The sequence below is a fragment of the Hyla sarda genome, chromosome 5 (genome assembly GCF_029499605.1).
Source record: "Hyla sarda isolate aHylSar1 chromosome 5, aHylSar1.hap1, whole genome shotgun sequence".
Taxonomy (NCBI): Eukaryota; Metazoa; Chordata; class Amphibia; order Anura; family Hylidae; genus Hyla; species Hyla sarda.
Window position 1 is genome coordinate 353,136,544 of NC_079193.1, and position 27,742 is coordinate 353,164,285.

The following is a 27,742-nucleotide window of genomic DNA, read 5'->3' on the forward strand; positions in this document are numbered from 1 at the left end:
GTGCTCTGCACATACTGTACCTATAGAGAAGGGGGGAGAGGGGGGTGCTCTGCATATACTGTACCTATAGGGAAGGAGGGGAGAGGGAGGGGCTCTGCAAATACTGTACCTCTAGGGAAGGGGGGAGAGGGGGGTGCTCTGCATATACTTATAGGGAAGGGGGAGAGGGGGGCTCTGCATATACTGTACCTATAGGGAAGGGAGGGAGAGGGGGGGGGCTCTGCATATACTGTACCTATAGGGAAGGGGGGAGAGGGGGGTGCTCTGCATATACTGTACCTATAGGGAAGGGGGGAGAGGGGGTGCTCTGCATATACTGTACCTATAGGAAAGGGGGGAGAGGGGGGGTGCTCTGCATATACTGTACCTATAGGGAAGGGGGAGAGGGGGGCTCTGCATATACTGTACCTATAGGGAAGGGGGGAGAGGGGGGTGCTCTGCATATACTGTACCTAAAGGGAAGGGGGGAGAGGGGGGCTCTGCATATACTGTACCTATAGGGAAGGGGGGAGAGGGGGGGTGCTTTGCATATACTGTACCTATAGGGAAGGGGGGAGAGGGGGGTGCTCTGCATATACTGTACCTATAGGGAAGGGGGGAGAGGGGGTGCTCTGCATATACTGTACCTATAGGGAAGGGGGAGAGGGGGGTGCTCTGCATATACTGTACCTTTAGGGAAGGGGGGAGAGGGGGGCTCTGCATATACTGTACCTATAGGGAAGGGGGGAGAGGGGGGTGCTCTGCATATACTGTACTTATAGGGAAGGGGGGAGAGGGGGGGGCTCTGCATATACTGTACCTATAGGGAAGGGGGGAGGGGGGGCTCTGCATATACTGTACCTTTAGGGAAGGGGGGGGAGAGGGGGGGGTGCTCTCCTTATACTGTACCTATAGGGAAGGGGGGAGAGGGGGTGCTCTGCATATACTGTACCTATAGGGAAGCGGGGGAGAGGGGGGTGCTCTGCATATACTCATAGGGAAGGGGGGAGAGGGGGGTGCTCTGCATATACCTATAGGGAGGGGGGTGCTCTGCATATACCTATGGGGAAGGAAGGGAGAGGGGGGGTGCTCTGCAAATACCTATAGGGAAGGGGGGTAGAGGGGGGTGCTCTGCATATACCTATAGGGAAGGGAGGGAGAGGGGGGTGCTCTGCATATACCTATAGGGAAGGGAGGGAGAGGGGGGGTGCTCTGCATATACCTATGGGAAAGGGAGGGAGAGGGGGGTGTAGCTCTGCATATACATATGGGGAAGGGGGGGGTGTAGCTCTGCATATACCTATGGGGAAGAGGGGGTGTAGCTCTGCACATACCAATGGGAAAGAGGGGGGCTGTAACTCTGCATATACCTATGGGAAAGAGGGGGGGAGTGTAACTCTGCATATACCTATGGGAAAGAGGGGGGTGTAGCTCTGCATATACCTATGGGAAAGAGGGGGGTGTAACTCTGCATATACCTATGAGAAAGAGGGGGGGTGTAACTCAGCATATACCTATGGGAAAGAGGGGGGGGGTGTAGCGTAGCTCTGCATATACCTATGGGAAAGAGGGGGGATGTAACTCTGCATATACCTATGGGAAAGAGGGGGTTACCTGGCTACCTACCTACCTTCCCTTTTACTGTGCAGGACACCAAGGAGGGCATTATTACAGTTTGTGGATCTATAGATGGAAAGATTGTGTAGAGGAGGGCACTGAATATATGCAGAGTCTGGCATGTTTTTCCTTCAGATGTTAAGAGATCCACATGGCGGTCTTATCCGGATGGAGAAGAAAAGGAAAGAGGACGCCGCTGATCAGAAAAGACGTAATTGTGAGTCCCAAAATGTAACTGTAATCACTTATATGGTATACACATCCTGTGTACAGCTGATATCTACCGCCATATGGTCCTGTATATAATCACTTATATTGTATACAGATCCTTTATAGTATAGTGGTCTATGTATAGTGGTTTTATTCAGTACAGTATGGCGGTATTATCCAATTATTGCGTGGTGGTATATATTTACTCCTTGTATACCAGTATTATTGGTCATGGAAATTTACCTACATTAAAGTGTTTCTTACATATATAAATTTTTATTTATTGTGTGTGGGATTTGGGTGGAATAGGAGCGTGGCAGAAGATTGATGAGCTGCAGAGCCTAGCAGGGGCCCTTGCCTTTTTTTTTGTCCGGGGGCCCCGAGTGTTGTCAGTCCGCCCCTGGGGGGAGGGGAGGGAGGGGGTTTAATTAAGGGGGGGGGCAAACAAAGGGTCCGCCCCGGGTGTCAAATGCTCTAGGTACGCCCCTGACCGGAACCAAAGAGACCTAGTGTGGAGACTACAGCCCTTTATATATCAGGGGGCCGGACTAAAGCCCATTGGTAGCTGGTTGCCTGTGGTTACCTGTGCCTCTGGAACTCTGGGTATCAGGTGATCACATATCACATGACCATATTACATGGCCTGCAGGAGAGCCCTGTGGACTTGATGGACTCTACCTGAGAGAACTTAAGGAACTGTACAGAACCACGTTCTGTACCGGGACACGACACCAGCTTTCCTGAAACACTCCACTCATCCTCCTCGTGGGCACAACACATGTATTCAGGATGTAGTCTCACCACGGATTGTAGCTCCTTTTAATATACCTTTAAACCCTATTAGCTTTTGAAGCTGCTGCTTGACATTGAGCACTTTTGCTGAGCTCACATGTATCCAGAATACTGAAGTCCTTCTCTTGATCTTTTATTCCCTGATTTATTCTATCTACTGTAAATGCAGTAATATGATTACTGTGGCCTAGGTGCATTACTTTACATTTATTAACATTACAATTCATCTGCCATGTTCTTGCCCATGCTGCCAGTTTACCCAGGACTTTCTGTAATATTTTACATTCCAGCTTTTGAAGATTCTACTAAGTTTTGCATCATCGACAAAAACTGACACCTTACTTTCCATCCACAAGGTCATTAATATAGAGATAAAAATGAATTGGACCAAACATGGACCCCTGTGGTCCGTACAGCTGAATTTAGCCAATTTTGAATGGACATTTATGGTGACCCTTGATTTTTTATCTCTTGAATTTTTCACCCACGTGCATGTATTGCCCCCTAGTCCCTGCATTAGTAGCTTCAGTACACTCGGAGTCAATAGTGTAGTGCCAAGTCTGGTGTTCATGTACAACCTAACCAAAGTTGAGGCCCTATAGTAACCAAATGCAAGGTAACAGCTCCCACCTCCACCTACTACACCTGTGCAAGGGCTTGATTGTCAGCGTCCAGCACCAGATTTACTACAATCCTAGTGCTGGACGTAACTTTGCTATACCTAAAGTTGAGGCCCTGTGTCATTTAGAAAACGTTGAAACTCCTTGTGCCAATGTGGCGATAATCTGTCCTAATATGAAATCATCGGAATCTTCATTAAGTTGTGCAAATTGTGCAGTATTACGAGATACGTTTGCCCTAAAACTTTGTTTCTCTTGTAAAAGAAAGGACCATAAACCTTCCTTTGAGAAATGGCGCAATCACGTTCCGTTTCCAAGAATTGCGCTCATGCTCTACAGTTTTGTGTGGCTTCTCTAATCCCCATATGTGCCGGTTTGTGACGGTTAACTTTACCGCTGAGATGTTTCTCTATCACTTAAATCAAACACGGTAAGAAGCTGTCAACCTTTGTGTTCTGTAACATCGCACCATGCTTTCTAGTATCGCCTGCACAAAGAGTTGGCACCAGTTGGAACCAGTATGGCGTCCTGATTAGAGGAAATCGGTCAGCCTGTTCACCCACACTAAACCTTATACACTGGGGTTATAGTGTGGGGGAACAGGAGTCCAACGAGGGGTCACTTACTTAAATATGTCCAGTAGGTCCTGAGATATGTCCCCCAGAAGATCCTCTGCTGAATTCAGTAAATCGCACGTAGGGGCGGGGCTTCACAGGGGGTGGGGCTTCATTACTCCACATAATTAGGATGTGGAGTCACAGACAATGAAAATTGAGCTGGCGAAGCCCCAGCCCCTGCGCGCGATTCACTGGATCTTCTAGGGGACATATCTCAGGACGTACTGGACATATTTAAGTAAGTGACCCCTCGTTGGAATCCTGTTCACCCACACTGTCACCATGTGTATTGAGTTTAGTGTGGGTGAACAGGCTGATAGTTTTCCTTTAAATGCGTACTCTGGTTATGCAAAACGTATTTCCTATCATTGGATCTGAATGGGGGTTGTCTCTTACCTCTGAGTGCTCCACCTTCCAAGAGGAATTGACATCCCGGTCCACCAATCCCTGGCCGCAGCGACGTGCTGGAGAAGGGTCCAGTTCGGTGAAAAGAGACAGCCCCTATGTTTTTTTTGCATTACCAAAGTACCTATTTGACACACTCCAGACAGTCATATGAGGGATCACAATTTTTCAGCTGGCAAGACAAGTGAACTTGTGTTGGCTACGCGAAAATCTCTCTAAAATTCCTCTCATGTTTTTTTTTCCCTGACGTAACTGGTCACCTGGTGCTCTTCTCCTTACAACCTGCTTCCTCAAATTATCAGTACCAATTATAAATGTTGTTTGACACTGGTGGATCAATGCCAAAAGGCCATTGAAACCTACCCTGCATTACAATTACGGATTCAGTGTGAATTGCACAACGCAAAAAGCCTTGTGTTGCAGTCGTCATTTTGTGTATATAAGTTGGCCGGCACTTCCTTTGGGGGTGGTGCACGTGGTGGATCAGGTCTAGAAACAGTGTAAATAATGTCCCAGCACTCACCAAGTATATTCAGGAATAAGGAGTTTTATGGAATATCCTTCAAATCAAACAGGATGCGTTTCGGCGATAGCCGAAACGCGTCCTGTTTCATTTGAAGGATATGCAATAAAGCTCTTTATTCCTGAAGATACTTGGTGAGTGCTGGGAATTTATTTACGCCATTTTGGGTATGACTAAGGCTCAGGGCTGTTTGTGATCTGGGAGACACCTCTAGGGGTAAGCATTCAAAACTCTACACCCCAGAGGTTCGTAGTTGCCGAGATATAGTGATTTCTCATTGGGTCCATCTTTTGGAAACACCTTGGGGGAGATTTATCAAAACCTGTCCAGAGGAAAAGTTGACCAGTTGCCCATAGCAACCAATCAGCTTGCTTCTTTCATTTTTCAGAAGCCTTTTAAAAAATGAAAGAAGCAATCCAATTGGTTGCTATGGGTAACTGGGCAACTTTTCCTCTGGACAGGGTTTGATAAATCTTCCCCCCTTGTATTTGTCTAGCTGCCTTATTTGTTAATTGGATTTAACAGGTTTAACAGGATGGGAACCAACAGGAATTTGGGCCGTATTCATGGGACCGGAATGTAATCGGCCATATATCACTTACTATATTAAATTCTGCCACATGTCAGTGTCTAGTGGGGATGGAAGGTACACTTTAATGAAGTGAAATATTATATAAAACAAATCTGTAGTATATTACGCCGTCGGATCCGGCATCCATGAATATAATATTCTGTGCGGTGATTTTGATGAACCTAGGTAACTAATTTCCATCTCGAGTCTTAAGATTTATTGTTGGCTCACATGGAGGAGACCAGCTGCTACTTGTGATGATTGACGACTGAGAATACAGTTACAAGACCAGTAAACCCTAAAATTAAAATTTTCAGAGATGAACCATGAAGGTAAAAGACATTTTTCAGAGGTAATGTGACAAAGCTTCGGCACTAACAGGAAACGCAATACCTGCCTATTCTTTTACCGATACTTGGAATTTTTCATACCTTTTTAAGACTATGCTTAGTAGATAGGTGAGAATCTACACTGCTGGGACTACTAAAACTGGGTTCACATCAAGGACCGGACTGGCCTACCAGGATACCGGGAAAATTCACGCTAGGCTGCTCGCCCTGTGGACCAGCAGCACCTAGCCCGTGCTTCGCGGACCAATGCGGAAAATAGCAGGGGCCAACCGTTGCCTGCCTTACAGAAATACAAGGTCCAGACACTGGTATCAGGACCTTGTATGCAGCGGCCAGGGGCGAACTGACTGGCCGATCCATTCGGACATGTTTCCACTTGAGGAGAGTGTGATAAGGATGTGTGGAGACTAATAAGCCATTCAGGCTCTAGTGGGAATTCTAGGCAGAAAGCATATGCAAAACAGCTCTCTCATGCCCCTTTACCAGGTAGCTTTTCCTTAAAGGGGTATTCCAGGAAAAATACAAAAAGTGGCTCAAGAAAGTTAAACAGATTTGTAAATTAATTCTATTAAAATATCTTAATCCTTCCAGTACTTATGAGCTGCTGAAGTTAAGTTGTTTTCTTATTTCTGACCACAGTGCTCTCTGCTGACACCTCTACTTGTCTCAGGAACAGTCCAAAGCATTAATGGTTTGCTATGGGGATTTGCTCCAGACAGAGGTGTCAGCAGAGAGCACTGTTGTCAGACAGAAAACAACAACTCAACTTCAGCAGCTGATAACTAGTGGAAGGATTAAGACCTTTTAATAGAAGTAATTTAAAAATCTGTTTAACTTTCTGGAGACAGAGGAAAAGTTTTTTTCTTTTTTTCCTGGAATACCCCCTTAAAGTCAGGGTTTCACTTCAACTAGGAGCCTTAGAATATGACTGGAAACATACGCCAAGCCAGAAATCTATCCAGAAGGAAAGAATGTTCATCTGCAGACAGCTGTTTCATGGATATTTCCCCTTCATCGGTACAAAGCAGGGTGCTGACTGTCTGGGGAGAATCCTATTATTGTAGGGCAAAGGGGTTAATGTTTCTTTTTGAGAAGAACGTAATTCTGGGAAGGATACAAAACTGCTTTCTCACACCACCTGTTTCATGTACTGACAAGGGGCAATTATCCTGAAACAGCTGTCTGAAAATGGGCATTCTGTCCTTCTGGAGAGATTTTTGGCTTGGCATACACTCCCAGTCATGTTCTAAGAATCCTAGATGGAGATAAACACTTACTTCAAGGGAAATCTACCTGGATAAGGTGGCTTGAAATAGATGCTTTGCATATCCTTTCTTCAGTCTAAGAATTGTGTTGGTGAAGGGTTAATGGGGTTCAGGTCTGCCCCAGAGCTGAAACACCTTTGCTGTAGGAATTAGGGAGGTTGTAATGTGAAGCACCGGATTCAGTAAGTGTAGGTGGTAGACTAAGACTTATCCTCTGCCCTTGGTGATCACCCAGTCATTCATGGTATGTGCCCTAGATTCGTGGGCTGGTGATGCCACTGACAGCCCCCTGTCCATGGGAGTGGTGGTAGCAGCAGAGGATGGGGGGGGATAATGCATCCGTAAGCCCCTAGGAGCCTTGGGCCCTGGTGGACACTAAAACTGCTCATGTTATAACCACCTTGGGTCAGCACCGGCGCTTAGACATCTTATCCCCTATCCAAAGGATAGGGGATAAGATGCCTGATCGCGGGGGTCCCACCGCTGGGGGATCACCCCCGTTGTCCCGCCCCCTCCCATAGGCTTGCATTGAGGGGCGGAGCGTGACATCACATGGAGGCGGAGGCGTGACATCACATGCCACCTGCCCCGTGGTAGCGGGTAATCAGACCCGGAGCGAACACGCTCCGGGGACTGATTTTAACTGGGGTGCTACGTGCAAGATCACGGGGGTCCCCAGCAGCGGGACCCCCCGCGATCAGGCATCTTATCCCCTATCCTTTGGATAGGGGATAAGATGTCTAAGAGCCGGAGTACCCCTTTAAACCCGACGTGGAAGCTGGGTAAAAACTTCAGCGCATGCGCTCTGAAGACAGAGGCTGCGCTCAGGGGGCCTATGAATCCACTTCACTAGGACGTGGACTAGCAAAAAATGAATATGCAACAAGGGGGGTGGGCTTTGCCGCCTTCCTCGGGAATCCAAAGTAAGACTGCCGGGGACCCACCTGCAGAGTGCAGCATAGTAGGTGATGTCAGACACTATAGAGGACCCTAACTCAGCGAAAACAAAACTTTACAAAGTAAGTGAACCCCTTAGAGACTCCTGTTCACCCACACTATAACCCAATGTATTGACTTTACTGTGAGTGAACTTGCTGACAGTTTTCCTTTAAGTTAAGTAAAGAAAATACAATTACAAGAATCTCCAAGAACCTGCGCTCCTGATAGCGATAATATGGGAGATGAGCAGATCGCAGATAACCAGATGTGCGGTGCCTGGCTCGGCTCGCCTACATCAACCACTCACTCCGTAATAGGAAACGTAATTGGCAAATGTCTTAATTCCTGGCAGGTGCATTCACTTCTGTAAACATATTGCGAAACTCTAGGAAAGGGCTGCTCCAACCTGATAATTGGCTCTTCTCCCTTTCGGGATACATTATTAAGATATTTATCTGTAGGAACGTAAAACAAAGATACTTAAAACTGTAAACCATAACCCCCCCCCCCCCACCCCATATCTTCTGCTTTGCAGTATGGGCCCTTCACAAAACTGGCTTCACACACAGCATTTAGCAGAAAGACACTTTTTTTATGCACCTTTGCTTTTTTATTTTGGTCAAAAGTGCTGTGGCCATACGTGAGTCTCCATTGTTATACAAGAATCTATTGGCCACAATCCTCCATGGAATATGGCAGCCAGTAGGCCACAACTACAATGGACATTTCTATTGTGACTTCTAATGTTATTGGCCCAACCATCAGTTTGTAGCTATAGGAATGGAAAGGATTCAAGTCCTGGTGTTTGGGGTGACCTAATAGGCTCCTGTCCTCTATAAAGCTGAAGTTACCCTCTGACTTATTGTTGCCCAATACAGTAAGTTTTACCTAAGTAACTATTTCATTCTAGATTCTTAATCGGCGGTATGTGTGCCCTGGTAGATATGCTCCTCATGTCTTGGTATTAAGCCAATGAATATTGAGAAACAATGAGCTAGAGCAATGTTTCCCAAGCGCAGTCCTTAAAAGGAGTACTCCACCTCTAGATATCTTATCCCCTATCCAAAGGATAGGGGATGAGATGTCTGATTGCGGGGGTCCTGCCTTTGGGGACTCCCTTGATCTCCCTGCTGCACCCGGCATTCGTTTAGAGGGTCAGGTGCAACGCTGGAGCGCCGGAGGCTCCTGATGTCATGGTGGCGCCCCCTCAAGGCAAATCTACAGCTGTCCTGCCCCCTCCCATAGACTTGCATTACGGTGGCGTGGCGTGACGTCACGAGCGGGGCGTGACTGTGGAGTCAGGAGCCTCCGCCCCGCATCGCCAGTCGTCCGACAGGGAGCAAAGTTCGCTCCGTGCACCAGATGTCTGGGGTGCCGCAGCCGAGATTGCAGGGGTCCCCAGCGGCGGCTCTGCCACGCCCCCTCCTGTAGACTTGCATTGAGGGGGTGTGGCCATGATGTCACGACCCCCCCCCCCACCGCCCGTTCCAAACGTTCGGAACAAAATGCCTTCACTCTTGTATTAGTCATGGCTTTACATTTCCAAAGGCTATCGAGGAGAATCCCATCATAGGGTCCGATATATGTGTTGTGGGATGAACACAAAGCCCCAGTATTCCTCAGAGGCTCAAATTATACTTACTCAGGATTAATGGGGTTCCATCAACTAATGCATGTCCCTAGAGATGGTGTGGCATTTAGCATCCTGACTCTATAGTGTCTCTTTCTCCAACATTTGTTTTGACATGAGGTTCATCAGGGGTTTATAAGTCTTGTGGGCCCAGAAGCCTGACCTGTGGTATGATCACTGTGTGGTCAGGATACAGAGAAAGCTGAGAGCGAATGGACCTCAACCACTTTTGGGGTAAAATGTTTAACATGTATACGGTAACTGATGCTTTATTGCTGCACTATTAGGACCAGGAAATAGCATACGTACAGCTTTGTAAATGCTAACTTGCAATATAGTCACCGCCTACAACTAAATATCCCTGAAGAAGGCCGTGACAGAAATGCATTTGGGATAGCCTAATTTTAGATTCAAGCCCACCACATTGGTGTTACTATGGGTATATATTCTTTGCACTGTATGCATTAAGATACACTTCTATAATTGTAATATACTCTGGGGCCCCTATGTGTACCTTGTTGTACATGTACAGTACTGATATATAGCCATTGAGGTACTGTTACCTACATTACTGACATTTCTAATTTATGCTGATGTGTCAAGCTATATTAAAGGAGTACTCCAGCTATCCACAGGATAGGGTATAAGTGTCTAATGGCGGGAGTCTTACTTTTGGGACCACTGCGTTTCTAGAATGGGGCCTCGATTCTCTCCATTGTATGGAGCAGTGGGTCAGTACTTCCTTCATGCATTGTCATTGCAGCAGATATCCAAGTATAGCGTTTAGGTATCAGCGGTGCTCCCATAGATAATGAATGGAGCATGTGCAGACCCCGCGCTCCATGCAGCGGAGAGAGTCAGGGCCTTATTTTGGAGATTCCAGAGGTTGGACCCCCCTGCGATCAGGCGCCTATGCCCTAGCCTGTGGATAGCACTTTAAGTTTCACGTACTGTTGGTACTAGATAGTGATATTTATTGTCCTATTTCTTATATATACATGATTCTGGGGAGCCGCTGTTTTCCTATCGTGTATAACTCTTTTTTTTAAAGTCTTTTTAATATGTTTGTATCAATAAAGCTTTTAAGATAATATATATTTGAGATTGTGATCAAAGTGGCCGGGCTTAAAAGTCTCAATTTTGGCTTTTAAAATGTTATCAGTTATGTTGTGTTGACTGCTGGTAGTATATATGTTCATGCCTGTGTATAATGATTGTGAATACATGTGTCCGTGTATGCGAGGAACAAGTAAGTGTTTACGTATGTTGTGAAAGGGAAAATGTACTGTATAGTGTTGAGCGAATTTACAGTAAATGCGGGTGAACCTGAACCTGGCGATGGTTTTTGTGGTGGTTTTGTATTTGTATTTATTTGTGTTTATATTATATCTCATTAAATATCTTAAATTGCATTTGTCACTATATTCATCCTTGATTCAGGTCCAATAGCATTTATTGCATTCGTTTATTTATATGTGTAGATATATATATATACTTTGCTATCAGATACACGTGTATCAGCGTTAGGTTGAGGTCTCCCAAAATAAGTAGAAAAAATGTGAAAAATTCAAGGGTACCTTTAAAAAACTCCATTTTATTATAATTTCTTGATTAAAAAATCCTTCACCCTTTTTGTGATGTGAAAACTCGATATTTATGACACCAGCTTAATATTATTCTTATGCTGTCAGTCCATCAATTATGTTTTGTGAACATCTAGGACCATCGGGTCACACTGGGCCTCTTCTTTTACGTGTTTTGTTGAGGTATGTTCAGATGTCACTTTCAGACTGATTAGTGTGCTAGCGTTTGTCTCACAGTGCGTTGTTATCACATGTATTTATATGTTGTGCAGGTTACTGGTAGTTGGGATTCAGGTGTGTGAAGTCCACCTGTATATATTCAAGATAGACGAATCATATATATTGCACAGTCCACTTTCTTATTGCACATACAGTCCCATGGTTATTGCACACTGTTATATACACTGTGATCAATTTGTCTTAGCACACAATGATTTGCACTTAGCTGTGATAGCGTAGCTATGAGATGATAGTCCGTATTCGTGAGGACAGTTCACATCGTTGAGAATGCCGATCCTACGCGTTTCCTCTTATCAGATTCCTCAGGGATTATTTGGCATCTCTTCGCCTATTTGCTACGCGTTTCCTCCTATCAGATTCCTCAGGGATTATTTGGCATCTCTTTGCATATACATATATCTCATTCATTCTATATCTCTCTTATTATTTTTCTTTTTCTCTTTCTTTTTCTTCCTTATATTTTCTTCCTATATCTTTCACTGTCCTTTGAGGACTGGTCTTGTATATAATTTTTTTTTCATATATAACATTTTCGCACACAGTACTAGGTCTTTTGGGGATTTAGATCAACCCAGTTATCTTGGGGACGGTTGGTTGAGTGAGCTACACATTTTTTTCCTTTTTATTTGGTTTTGTATTTGTACCTCTTCACATATCTGTAAATAGTGGGCCTAGTCTGAGGGCCTAGGGCAGCACAAACTTATGTGTGGCCTAGAATTCTTAATATTTTTTTAATTAATACGTGCACCATTCATGCTATGGAATTTCCGCCGAGGCAGATGTTAGTTACCGACCCCTGACATATTAATTCTTTCATTAGAATCAGCTCTGAAATGCATTGCGATCTATTGAGACGGCACACGGAGATTCCATAGTGTAAATGAGTCCTTATCCTTTTCCTGGAAATGTTGCTTCCTTTGAATATGTTCACACTGAGCAATTAATGGGGAATCATTTCAGTCGAAAAATTCAGTATATCTGCCATCTCCTGCTACACGTGGAATTAAGGTGGAATTGACAGAGAATTGGTGCAGAATTTGAAGAGAAAATTTGACACTGAATTTAAAGGGGTTCTCCACTGCTCTGTCTTCCGGAGCTCCGCTTGCAGCGTCCGGAAGTTTATTACTCCGGACGCTGTGTGCAAGCTTCCGTGTTCGAGGCCGCCCCCTTGTGACGTCACGCCCGCCCCCTCAACGAAAGTCTATGGGAAGGGGGCGTGACCGCCCCCTTCCCACAGACTTTCGTTGAGGAGGCGGGCGTGATGTCACGAGCGGGCAGGCGTGATGTCACGAGGGGGCGGCCTCGAACACGGAAGCCCGCACACAGCATCCAGAGTAATAAACTTCCGGACGCTGCAAGCGGAGCTCCGGAAGACAGAGCAGTGGAGAACCCCTTTAAATAGGAAATCTGAAGGAGAGTCAGAACTAAAGCCAATGGGCTGGATCAATTCTTCTTTTGAAATTTTTGAATTCCACACAAATTGCTCTCCAAACTCATTTAGTCAGGAAAAATGATGTCCCATTGGCTTTAATAGGCTTTTACCTGCAGATTCCACCAGAAGAATGTACAGGTTCTATCTTCTGGTAGAATACAATTCCTTGTTGGAAATGCTGTCTCTAAAATTTCTTAGTGTGAACAGAGCAACTGAAAGACCATTGGAACTTTCATTCAAGGCGGAATTGAATCTGAATACCGGCATGGAATTACACAAGCAAATTCCTCGTCAATTCCTCAGCGTGAACGTACCCTGAAAAAGAAACAAATACATAGAAACCTATGTAAGTGTTACTTTATACATTTGTATACTTTTTCTTGAGCGTAGAAATACATAGGTCAAGGCGGAATTGGAGCAGAATATGTGCACTGAATTAGACAAGTAAATTCCTCAGTGAGAACTTACCCTTAGGGAATGTTCACACAGGTGTATTTCCTTTCAAACTCACAGCGTGGTTCCCGCTGCGAGTTTGAAAGGGGAGGCTGGCCGGGGAACAGCAGAATCTCTGCTGTGGAAAATTCCGCTGCAGACCCATTGCGAGTTTGAAAGGTAATATGCCCGTGTGAACGTACCTTTTGGCTATGTTAACGCGCCACAAATTCCGCTGAAAGATGCAAAATCCTGGCCAAATAATGCGGCCGCATAATTCCTCATCTATGCTGAATCCTTAGGAATTTCCACATGAATTCCTCATGAATACTCTGTTCGCCAGAAAAGGGATTTTAATACATGGTTTAAGGGAGCACTGCAGTTGTATATAACGTATCCCATATCCGCATATCTCCCATATGGGGACCCAGCACTGCCGAGGTCGACAGACACGCCCCCTCCATACAGCTCAATGGGAGTGGCGGGGATGCACGAATGCTGCATCTCTGCTTCTCCCATAGAGATACAATGAGGGGGTGTTGGCCGTGGCGTCGTGCTGCGGCCGACACGCCTCCTGCATGGGGAGAGCCGCTGCAGAGTCGGGCCCCATACAGGAGATTTCGGGGGTCCCAGTGGTCAGACCCTCCCCACGATCAGACACTAATCACCTATCCTGCGGATCTCCTTTAAGTTAAATTCTGCACAAAAGTCACACGATATCTGAATTTATCGGAGAAAAGAAAGTCCCATTGACTTCAATAGGCAGTGGAATTCTGTAAAAATTTAAGACATGAATAACATTTTTGTGGAACACGGAATGTGAAATTTTAGCTGCGGAACATTCACGTGCAATGTGAATGGGACTGCGGAATCCCATTGAAGTTAATAAGGCTATAAACACATGCAGAGTTTCCATGCGGAAATATATGCGGACATTTTGGCATGTGAACATAGCCTGCATCCATTGTAGTGATTCCACCTTCCCATTTCTCTGGCACTTCGGAAAAGACTAAGTCATAGACATTACATTCCCCCTGCCCGGAGAACGGCCATCACCACGAGCCGTATCTGCTACCTGTGACCTTCAGCGAATGAAAGAAACGTAATGGAACAGATGCTTGTCATAGGGGTCTGACCCTAACACGTTGTTAGGTGGTTATTTTTAAAATTCCTTGATTTCTTCGTTTTTTTTCATCAAAAGTGCGAACAACCTGGCGCATAACATGAGATTTCACACCGTTATTGTCTGCAGCAGATGTGACACATTTTCACAGACATTGTGTTTGACCATTCCTAGTAAATTAACAGCCTTTCCGATGAAGAACCTGTCATAATTACCAGCGAACAGCGGGCGTCACAGACACTAAATATTACCATTGCACCGCGTTGCGCCAAATGGGTGAAAAAAAAAATTAAGGGGAGTGAGTTCTCACAGAACGAGGAAGTTAATTTTTCTTTGCTCAGAAGGATTTTTAGTGTTTGGATGATTATAGCGCGTTCCCCTGGAAAATCTCGAAAAAATCATCTGTAAGTCATCATGGAAAAATCTATCTATGTGTCTGCTATGTGGTCTATATCAGTGGTCTCCAAACTGTGGACCTCCAGCTGTTGCACAACCAGGGGCGAACTGACAGGTCTGAGGGGGCCCCGCTCATGACAATACTTACTGCTTCACAAGATCAGGGAGAATACAGACTGAATATATACTGACCTACAGCATGGGGGGGGGGGGGGGGCATGTGTCCTGGGGGCAGAAAGGACGGAGGGAGATGGCACCATGCAGGAACTATTCCCCTTCAAGATCTGTGTAGGAGAATGCTTAAGGACCTGAGTCACATGACCAGCAGGTCCTTAAGCAACACTGCACAGGAACAGGACGGAGAGAAGTAAGGTGTGTGCATACAATATTCTGCTTTTTACATCATGTCTGTCACCTCTGTCACCTCCAAAGCTACCCTACCTATTTTGCTGCTATGCCATGCCTTATTCTTCAGTCACTTCCAGAGCTGCAGCCACTATTCTATTGTAACATTTCTTACACCATGCCTTATCCCCATCATCTCTAGAGCTGCACTCACTATTCTGCTGTTACATCATGTCTTATCCACCATTCACCTTTAGAGCTGCACTCGCTATTCTGCTGTTACATTATATGCCTTATTCTCCAGTCACCTTCAGAGCTGCAGCCACTATTCTGCTCTTGCTTTATATCTAATACTCTAGTCATCTCCGGAGCTGCAATCACTATTCTGCACTTGCATAATATTTTATACTCTAGTCACCTCCAGAGCAGAAGTCACTATTCTACTGTTACATCATGTCTTATCCTCCTGTCACCTCTAGAGCTGCACTTACTATGCTGATATCTTATACTGCAGTCACCTCCAGAGCTGCATCGGCTGTCTGGGGGTGATAGGAGTGTAATTGCTGTAATCACACTCCTATCACTCTCAGGAGGAGGGGGAGCTGTCTGTCCCAGGTGCCACCTGCTGGGGTGTGCCATCTCACAATTCTTTGTAACTTACAGACTGTAAGTGTAAGTTGTACTGTACTGTACAGGGGCACCGCACTAACGTACACTCACAACCAGTACTCACTGCTTTGCTGCCTACACTCACAAACTGCACTCACTGCTGTGCAGCCTACACTTACAGCCTGTACTCACTGCTGTGCTGCCTACACTTACAACCTGTACTCACTGCTGTGCTACCTACATTTACAGCCTGTACTCACTGCTGTGCTGCCTACACTTACAACCTGTACTCACTGCTGTGCAGCCTACACTTACAACCTGTACTCACTGCTGTGCTGACTACACTCACAACCTGCACTCACTGCTGTGCTGACTACACTTACAGCCTGTACTCCCTGCTGTGCAGCCTACACTTACAGCCTGTACTCACTGCTGTGCAGCCTACACTTACAGCCTGTACTCACTGCTGTGCAGCCTACACTTACAGCCTGTACTCACGGCGGTGCTGCCTACACTTACAGCCTGTACTCACTGCTGTGCTACCTACACTTACAACCTGTACTCACTGCTGTGCAGCCTACATTTACAGCCTGTACTCACTGCTGTGCAGCCTACACTTACAGCCTGTACTCACTGCTGTGCTGCCTACACTCACAGCCTGTACTCACTGCTGTGCAGCCTACATTTACAACCTGTACTCACTGCTGTGCTACCTACACTCACAACCTGTACTCACTGCTGTGCAGCCTATACTTACAGCCTGTACTCACTGCTGTGCTGCCTACACTCACAGCCTGTACTCACTGCTGTGCAGCCTACATTTACAACCTGTACTCACTGCTGTGCTACCTACACTCACAACCTGTACTCACTGCTGTGCAGCCTATACTTACAGCCTTTACTCACTGCTGTGCTACCTACACTCACAGCCTGTACTCACTGCTGTGCAGCCTATACTTACACCCTGTACTCACGGCGGTGCTACCTACACTCACAACCTGTACTCACTGCTGTGCAGCCTACACTTACTGGGGGAAGGGAGTCAGCTCAGCCAGGTTTTAGACGCTAAAGGAAGCCTACCCCTTTAGTGCCCAATACCTGACTGCATTGACTCCACCTCCCCTATAAGTGTACGTCAGTGAGGCAGGCATCGTGACTCCCTTCTGGCCATCAAAATAACACAAAGCCATTGTTAATTCTTCCCCAAACAGTAGGCCGCACCTCTTCAAAGTGTCTGTTATTGGGCGAATCAAGTTTTGTCCCTACCAGACTCCCGAAAGCTTCAACGTCAGACACATCTTTCCACTTCTCCCGCAATGCTTGGCATTACACATGGTGGTTTTAAGCTTGTGTGTTTTCACTGTATAATGGAAACCCCATTTATATGATCCTTCCAAGGGGTCGTATAGAAATTAGCGGCAATAGCTGCTTATTATCAAAAACAGTGAGACCCTTGTTGATAGGTTGTCTATTGGATTACGCCTTAGCCCCATTCAAATCAATAGAAAAACACATCCCATGGACAAGTGTGGGGCTGACGTATTATCCAGCCTACCTAGGAGCTCTATGAGATTAGGTATAAGGAGGTAAGCGCTCCATAGAATAGTATTGTTGGACCCAGGGGGGCTAAATATATATATTAGAACTGGGTGGTTGCGTAAGCACATACACAACAATGGGATAGGTATATAGAAGAAGGTCGTCTGCTGCCCTCCGGAGTATGTGGTAGTAGGTACTTGGCTTCAGAGGAACCCGGCTCACGGCGCTGATCGACCAGACAGGAAGATATGCTTAAAAGAGGATTCATTGACCAGAATGCAACGCGTTTCGCTGCGCATGCGCAGCGAAACGCGTTGCATTCAGGTCAATAAATCCTCTTTTAAAGGAAAACTGTCACATATTTTCTCCCGCACTATCCATATGTCCTGGTGGATAGTGCGGGAGACGCTGATTAAAACGAGCCCTACCTCGGTCTGATCCGCGCCGCCGTTCGCCCGCAATTGTAGTTTTAATCTCTGTGTATATCCTGCTGTAACTGGCAAAGGCGGGGCTTCTGCGAGCTAACGGACACTGACGTCAGCGCCGCTCATGAATATTCATCCCTCCTGTTCTCCCTCTCTTCGGGCGCTCCTAACCAGAGGGACATGTGGATAGTGTGGGAGAAAATATGTGACAGTTTTCCATTAAAAGAGGATTTATTGACCAGAATGCAACTCGTTTCGCTGCGCATGCGCAACGAAACGCGTTGCATTCTGGTCAATAAATCCTCTTTTAAGCATATCTTCCTGTCTGGTCGATCAGCGCCGTGTCGGCACTGCACCCTTTAGACTCATTCACGCTACGGAATTTCCACTCGAGATATTACAGGTGGAGATTCCATCTGTAGTGGGTGCCAGCAGGACAAGCTAGTGCTAGGACCGCTTGGAAATGCGCCATCTCCATAGACGGCAATGAGTTTCCAAGTGCAAGAACTAAAGGCATACTCCGGTGAAAAACTTTTTTTTTTTTTTATCAACTTGTGCCAGAAAGTTAAACAGATTTATAAATAACTTCTATAGAAAAAAATCTTAATCCTTCCAGTACTTATTAGCTGCTGAATACTATAGAGGAAATTATTTTCTTTTTAGAACACAGAGCTCTCTGCTGACATCATGAGCACTGTGCTCTCTGCTGACATCTCTGTCCATTTTAGGAACTGTCCAGAGTAGGAGAAAATCCCCATAGCAAACATATGCTGCTCTGGACAGTTCCTAAAATGGACAGAGATGTCAGCAGAGAGCACTATGGTCGTGATGTCAGCAGAGAGCACTGTGTTCCAAAAAGAAAATCATTTCCTGTGTAGTATTCATCAGCTAATAAGTACTGGAAGGATTAAGATTTTTTACTAGAAGTGATTTACAAATCTGTTTAACTTTCTGGCACCAGTTGGTTTAAAAATAAAAAGTTTTCCACCGGAGTAAAGGACAAGTATCATGTAAAAAAAATGTATTCCCTATCCGAAGTATAGGGCATAAGTTTTAGATAGTGGGGGGTCTGAGCGCTGGGGCCCACCCGCGATCTCCTGTTTAGAGCCCCGGCTCTCCTATACAGTGGCGCGTCACGACCCCCGCCCGAAGCGGGTGCCGCCATGCCCCCTCCATATATAGTTCTTTGGGAGAGCCGAAGATTGCCGAATGGCTCTCCCATAGAGCTATATGGAGGAGGCGTGTCGGCCCCCGCTTCGGGCTGGGGTGTAAAATATCATCTTAAAGGGGTACTCCGGCGCTTAGACATCTTATCCCCTATCCAAAGGATAGGGGATAAGATGCCTGATCACAGGGTTCCCGCCGCTGGGGACCCCCGTGATCTTGGATGCCGTACCCTGTTTATAATCAGTCCCCGGAGCGTGTTCGCTCCGGGGACTGATTATAAACGGGGTGTGGCGTGCAAGATTCATAGTTCATATAGTTTCAGACTCATTGGTGGATAATTAAAATGTGTTAGTGCTTTTCTTGCACAATGCGCGAAACTTCAGCACATTTCTGGTGTAAAATATCACATCGCATTTTAGACTCATTTATAAATCAAATGAGCCACATGAGGAAGCCAAATCATAGGTGGTAAGAGGTTACACAAAAGTGTCTCACGTCTAGAAAGATGCATATCATTTATCATACAGCGGAGCCACCGTGATAAATTTGGCGCATCTTAAAGGGGTTATCCAGGAAAAAACTTTTTTTTATATATATCAACTGGCTCCAGAAAGTTAAACAGATTTGTAAATTACTTCTATTAAAAAATCTTAATCCTTCCAGTACTTATGAGCTTCTGAAGTTAAGGTTTTTCTTTTCTGTCTAAGTGCTCTATGATGACACGTGTCTCAGGAACCGCCCAGTTTAGAAGCAAATCCCCATAGCAAACCTCTTCTAAACTGGGCGGTTCCCAAGACATGTGTGATCAGAGAGCACTTAGACAGAAAAGAACAACCTTAACTTCAGAAGCTCATAAGTACTGAAAGGATTAAGATTTTTTAATAGAAGTAATTTACAAATCTGTTTAACTTTCTGGAGCCAGTTGATTATATATATATATATATATATATATATATATATATAAAAAGTTTTTTTTTCCTGGATAACCCCTTTAAGACTGTCTAGTGTAGGTTTACTCTGTCTAAAGTAGCATTCTAGGGATTTGTTTTTTTTTTGCTTATATAGTGCAGCATAGGCTTCTTTTAGAGAGTAATGTAGAGGTTCTTCTACCTTACCACTTTTTGCTGATGTGGCAGGCATCAGATAGGCTCCATCTTGGTTTACAAAAGCACAGTGATGTGGGTTCTATGATGCTTCCTACATTCCCCATGAATCCTCTGTCGGTGGGTGTGGTGTTTGATCACTGCACCTGGTCATCTAATTAGGCTGCTGGTGCTAGAGATCCCCCAGGTGAACTCATTAGGTTGTGGTAGTTCACACTGTGCTGTTTTTATGTGTTTTCTTACTCAAAGTGCATTTTTTATAATCACAATTGGGATGTTTTCAGAAAAATTTATATTTTTACGCTGTGTTCACGTGAATGTTTACTACATTTTTAACATTTTACAGCATTTTAGCCTTTTTTGAAGCGAGTTTTCTAAAATAGTGGTAAAAATTCAACATTTTTTTACCATAGTTGGTACAATTGCGGTACAATATTTCCATTTTTTAATATGATTTTGGGAAAATCCCAGCAAAAACAGAAAAACGCAGCCAGAATCACAGCATCAGGGGAGGTTTATATCTACTATATATATCCCAATCCCATAAAGATAGCAGTAGTATACATATCTGGGAGGGGAGGGGTCTGCGGGCAAGCAGGAGTGATCTGATAGGTAATGATGTCATCCTGTAGTTCACAGGAATTCATACTCCGTACTGACATCCTGTTGTGAACATAAAGCACTGGAAGATTTGGAAAGTCAGACTGGTGATCACATGACCAAGTTAGTGTGATAAAACACATAGGTGCAGCTCTTCTGGAATAAAACAAATGGCGCAGTGATAGTGAGTGTGCATGATATAAGCAGAAAAAGAAACAACCTGGAGTGCTTCTTTAAAGGGGTACTACACCCCTAGACATCTTATACAACACCCGGGGGGGGGGGGGGGGGGGGGGCCCGATCTCTCTGCTGAACTCTGTGTTCGTTTAGAGTGTGGGATGCAACGCCGGAGGCTTGTGACATCAAAGCCATGCCCCGCTCGTGATGTCACGGCCATGCCCCCTCAATGCAAGTCTATGGGAGGGGGCGTGACGCCCCCTCCCATAGACTTGCATTGAGGGGGCATGGCCGTGACATCACGAGCGGGGCGTGGCGGGCATGGCCTTGACATCACGAGCGGGGCACGGCCGTGATGTCACAAGTAGAGATGAGCGAACTTACAGTAAATTCGATTCGTCACGAACTTCTCGGCTTGGCAGTTGATGACTTTTCCTGCGTCAATTAGTTCAGCCTTCAGGTGCTCCGGTGGGCTGGAAAAGGTGGATACAGTCCTAGGAAAGAGTCTCCTAGGACTGTATCCACCTTTTCCAGCCCACCGGAGCACCGGAAAGCTGAACTAATTTATGCAGGAAAAGTCATCAACTGCCGAGCCGAGAAGTTCGTGACGAATCGAATTTACTGTAAGTTCGCTCGTCTCTAGTCACAAGCCTCCGCCCCACATCGCCAGTCATCCGGCACGGAACAATGGTCGCTCCATGCACCGGATGTCTGGGGTGCTGCAGCCGAGATCGCTGGGGTCCCCAGTGGTGGGACCCCCGCAATCAGATATTTCAGTATTTCCTATGGGGACCCCTTTCTTCTATGTACGTCACTGAGATTGCTTATAATGCGTTCCTTTACTGTCGGAAGCCAGGAGGTTACTTGTGAGCAGCCTATGACCACCTACCTATGTGACTTCTCCTTCCTGTGTTGTGGTTCCTTATCATTTGAGATTGGCCCGGTAGATGGATGTTTGCGCTCCAATATTCTTGGGATCCTTCTTGGACAGACAGGTATGGAGCGTACGTTCCTCACTGCCTGGGAGAGAATCCTAACATGTTCTGGTCTCATAGATGGCACCAGTCTATAAGAGATCATGATGAACCCTACACAACGATGTAATGAATGTGGCGCATCATTGGCGAAGCTCTAATATAAAGGCATTAATAAAACAGTGGTGATATATGACCTCAATAATAGCAGCCACTGGAACATCCAGCAGACTACTGAGCGCTCTCTCCTATTGCCTTTGATGAAGGAAATTGGTTTCTACGCCAGTACTTTATCCTGCTCGAATATAATCTGTTTAGAAGCATTATCGATTTCTTCTGCAATGTAAATAGACTTGAAATGAATGTGAAATCAGCATGATGGTCCCCACCCCCATCTCTATGGATTCGATTGTGAATAAAAAGACCAAAGAGTTTTCCTTATCAGGTCAAAGAATTCAAACTTTTTCAGGCGAATGTTTAAGAAAATGGGTTTTAGAATAGTTTTTCGTCATCAGTAGAAATTATGCAAATTTTATCAGATACGATCTTAAAGGGGTACTCCCGGATTTTTTTTTTTTTTCATTTGACTATGCTACAGGGGCTGTAAAGTTAGTGTGGTTCATAATATAGTGTCTATACCTGTGTTTGATGGCTGTTGTCACAATTCTTATGTGATCTGTGCCCTGATGTTCATTTTAAGCAGCATACAGCATGAGTGTTGTCTCGGGCTGGGCTTTTCCCTGGTTGCAGTGTGGCGAGACATTACATCACTAGTCAGGTGTTGAAAGGGAGCATGGCAGTGCTTCAAAGAGTGGAACGACTTCTGGGTGGAAGGGAGATCATTCTCCACAGGGCTGCAGAGAATTGTAGCTTCAAGCACAGCGCACATGAAAGGGAGCCTAGCTGTGCTGCAATGGGTGGGGTGGCTGATGTTTGGAAAGGAGATCACCTCCCACCTAGAAACTAGGGATCCTGGGGGTTGTAAATGGAGGGCACATAAACAGGGAATAGCCAGGTCACACAAACAACCTAGCAGCATTATGAGGCACTCAGGACACTGCCATTTATCACCAACACAAGCATAGATCCTTTCTAAGCATGTCCATTACTGTCTTGCAGGTAAGTACTAAAGTCAACTCATGGTGGATAACCCCTTTAAGGATGTACTAAAATTGAGTGTCATATTGCGTCATTGAGGTTTTTTTTTTTCCTTTCGAAAGAGTTGATTCTGAAATCTCATACAATGTGATTCATGTAAAGCTTTATTCTGTATGGGACCTGCACCTGAATTACTGACCATACGCACAACCAGAAAATTCTCATCTAATAGTTAAAGGAATGCACTGCCTACATTTTCCCCCCCCTGATATTTAGTTTAAGTTTTTTGAACATTATTATAGGGGTTGCCATCTTGTCTAAGCTATTTTTAACAGCATTTAGAAATATGCTTTACAGCAAGCCACATATACATAGGCATCACCCGACAGGAGCCTTCTTTTTACATAAATGGGAAAGATTACTGGGAAGGCTCTGTGACCTTTGAAGAGGTGATTCAACAGGGAGGGGGAGGCTGAGCTCCTACTGTCTTCTCTATCTTCTAGTATGGCCTCTCACTGTAATGCTGTTCAGATCGTTTTCCAGCAGCCTCCTCCTTATGATCACAAACAGAAGAGGAAGTCTCAGGAATTCTCTTTTTTAAATATAGTTCAGTGCTTTCATGTAAAAAAAAAAAAAAAATGCAGAAAACCCTTTGCGTGTCCGGGCATGCTGGGAGTTTTAGTTTTTGTAACAGCTGGAAACACACTGTTTGGAAAGCACTGATATAGATAGTAAAATGGAAAAAAAAACTTGATTTAAACAATAGGTTATTTTCCTTTTAAAGGGAACCTGTGATCACTTTCATGCTGCCTGAACCGTAAGTTATCAGGACGCCCCCCACGGTGACTTCTCCCCATCCACCAGCCATAACTGATAGATCTATGGAAAGATTTATTAATCAAAGCTGCTGGGGGGTGGAAGAAGTTATTGGGGACCACCCTGATGACTCCTGGTTCAGGCAGCATGAAAGCAAAGAGGTAAAAATGGATGGGTTATAATTTTGTTGGACATTTGCAGTTTATTCTATTACACCAACCGCAATATACTGTCGGCATTAACTTTTATTAATGTGCCCTCTATCCTGTTATAGTATCATGTATTCACTAGGTAACCAAGGTCCATTCCAATTGAGTTATGCTTTAACATAAGATGGCCATCGTTCATGCTCAGGTTGGCTGAGCGTGCATCTGTTCCTAATGGGGAGAGGGCAATAAGCTGCTGTTAGACACCTCTGGCATTATCATATCTTTTCCTTAGAACAAAAGGATCAAGCAGTTTAAATCCAACATTCCCTATCTTTATCTCACACCAACATCTTCCATCGGGAGAGGGTTGGGACGCCCCCATACACATTAGTGGGTCAACAGGTCCTGCTGTGAACAGTGGGTTTGGCTACTATGGTTGTCCATAGCAACCAATCAGATTGCTTCTTTCATTTTTTAAAAGGCCTCTGCAAAATGAAAGAAGCGATCTGGTTGGTTGCTATGGGCAACCAGTTAACTTTTTCTCTTTTTCTCTTGATGAATCTTCCCCTATTTAAAATCTTTAATAGGGTTGTCTGGAATTAAAGGGGTTATCCAAGAGTAGAAAAAAAAAACTGTTGCTTTCTTACAACAACAGCGCCACCCCTTGTTCGGTATTACCGGTACATCTCATCTGCAATTCACTTTAATTGTCCTAAACTGCAATACCCCACACAACCTGAGGACAAGAGTGGCGCTGTTTCTGGTAGAAGGCAACTATGTTTTTCTAATCCTAGATAACCTCTTTAAACAAAAGGTTCTGTTTTTGTTTTTTTTCCCCCCCAAAAAAACGGCGCCTCTCTTGTCTGTAGGCTATGCTTGGTATTGCAGCTTATGTAGCTCCATTCACATAAAGGGGTACTCCGGTGAAAAACCTTTTTTTTTTTTTTTTTAAATCAACTGGTGCCAGAAAGTTAAACAGATTTGTAAATTACATCTATTAAAAAATCTTAATCCTTCTTGTACTTATTAGCTGCTGAATACTACAGTGGAAATTCTTTTCCGTTTGAAACACAGAGCTCTCTGCTGACATCACGCGCACAGTGCTCTCTACTGACATCTCTGTCCATTTTAAGAACTGCCCAGAGTAAAAGGAAATCCCCATAGAAAACATATGCTGTTCTGGGCAGTTCCTAAAATGGACAGAGATGTCAGCAGAGAGCACTGTGCTCGTGATGTCAGAAGACAGCTCTGTGTTTCAAAAAGAAAAGAATTTCCGCTGTAGTATTCAGCAGCTAATAAGTACAGGAAGGATTACAATTTTTTAATAGAAGTAATTTACAAATCTGTTTAACTTTCTGGCACCAGTTGATATTTAAAAAAAAAAAAAAAAAAAGTTTTTCACCGGAGTACCCCTTTAAATGGGTGTAAGTTGCAATCCCAGGCACAACCTGTGGTCAAACGTGGTGCTGTAAAGCAGGTCATTTTCCCTAATCTTGGACATATGAAAAAGTCTGTATTTGGTACCAATGTGACATGGTAGTAATATAAACATTTCCAATAAAAAAAAATAAAAAAATATCCCAGCATGCTTTATCCGATTCTGTATGGTGGGCCACATTTTCTACATCTTTCACCATGAGGAATTGGTACAATATATGTCACATGACATAAAACAATATAGCGTGCAATATAGTGAGCCCTTTTCTACCCATGTTAGTACAACCCCGCTTGACATACTGGGGGAGATTTATCAAAACCCGTCCAGAGGAACAGTTGCCCATAGCAACCAATCAGATCGCTTCTTTCATTTTTGAAAAGGGCCTCGTAAAAATGAAAGAAGCGATCTGATTGGTTGCTATGGGCAACTGGGCAACTTTTCCCCTAGACAGGTTTTGATAAATCTCCCCAGATATTCTTTGCAGATATTAACTATCTGAATCCTACGTCATGGGGTATGGTGAGTGCAGGAACCATGCGTATTATGGCAAATAATCCCATACTGTGGGTCATATATACTGTCAATAATAGTACTGTGTAAGGGTACGGTCCCACGTAGCGCTTACGTAGAGTATTCCCCGCTGCGCAGTGGGAAATATGCTGCGTATTCTCCGATCAGCATACACACAGGGCTACTGGCAGCAGGCCTGTGTGTTCAGTGAGGTGTTGAGGCGGGGCCGCGCGGCCCCGCCTCAACACCTCACTGAACACACAGGCCTGCCGCCGGGTAGCCCTGTGTCTATGCTGCTTGGAGGATACGCAGCATCTTTTCCGCTGCGCAGCGGCAAATACGCTACGTAAGCGCTACTAGGGACCGTACCCTAAAAGTGATACCCTGACATCCTATGAATACAGAGATTCTCCATTGCCGGTAATCCTTATCAGAGTCAGCAGAGCTTAGTATGCACTGTACGCGATCTTCTTCTCAAATAGGATCTGAATAATTCACCATGTAAACATGCACAATACCAGGAGCCGCATTTACAGTCACCTGTTTTATTACACTAATTATTTGCAAATTAAGAAATTCGAAACCTCTTCAAAGTACGGCGGAGCATCGATTTGTTCTAAGTGCTCAGAAACTAAGAGATATTATTGACGCTCGGCTGCAAGAGTGGGTGAGCTTCTCATGGAAGAAAACACGTCGGCTGTAAGGAACAGTCTTTAGTCAGACAGATCCAAGGAGTAATGAAAAGAGCAGCAGGAGAGGATGATGTTGATCTTATAGAAAGCAGTGACCCATCCGCTCCTGTGATCATGGCTGCAGGTGACATGGATAGTGATATGAAGTTGGGGGGGGGGGGGGGTTAGAACACCCTGTAGTTAATCAGATAATGACAATGATGACAGCAGCAGAAGAGTATGTTGATCTTGTGTAAAGCAGTGACCTGTTTACTAACAGTATGTTTACCGATGTAAGGGAAAAACTACCTGCATGCGACTGCTACAGTCATGTATAGGCTAAATAACTAGTTGTCAACATGGTTCTAGAAAGGGAGACAGCAGCAGGAGAGGAGTGTGTTAATCTTGTGGATGGCAATGACCAGTTTACTGATGTAAGAGAAGATAATGGCTGCATGTTACAGCTGTGGCATGAATGGTCAGAGTAACTTGCAGCCAATAAGATCATAGGAACGAAGAAAGCAACAGGAGACTAGTTTGTTGACCTTGTGGAAGACAGTGACCTGTCCAATCATGTAATTGTGCCTTTAGGCGACATAGATGGTGATATGCAGTAGGTTGGTATAGAACACCCTGTGGTTAATACGATAATGACAATGATGGCAGTAGCAGAAGAGTGTGTTGATCTTGTGTGAAGTAGTGACCTGTTTACTTACAGTACGTTTTTGCATGTGCAACTACAGTGTCAATTATGGGCTGAATATCTAGTTGTCAACATAGTAAGGAAGACAGCAGCAGGAGAAGAGTGTGTTGATCTTGTGGAAGGCAGTGACCTGTTTACTGATTTAGGAGAAGAACTGGCTGCATGTTACAGCTGTGACATGAATGGGCAGAGTAACTTTTAGCCAATAAGATCATAAGAATGAAGAAAGCAGCAGGGTATTCGTTTGTTGTTCTTGTGGAAGACAGTGACCTGTCCAATCATATAATAGTGATGATATGCAGTAGCTTGGGATAGAACATCCTGTAGTTAAGAAGAAAATGACAATGATGACAGCAGCAGAAGAGTGTGTTGATCTTGCGTGAAGCAATGACCTGTTTACAATATGTTCTTGCATCAGACAGCTACAGCGTCACTTATGGGCTGAATAACTAGTTATCAACATAGTTCAAATAAGGAAGATAGCAGCAGGAGAGGAGTATGTTGAAATTGTGGAAGGCAATGACCTGTTTACTGGTGTACGAGAGGAACTGGCTGCATGTTACGGCTGTGACAGAAATGGGCAGACAGCAGCGGGATAAGAGTGTGTTGATCTTGTAGAAGACAATCACCAGTCCACTGATTTGGTTATAGCTGCATGTGACATGGATAGCAATATGAATTAGGCAGGATAAAA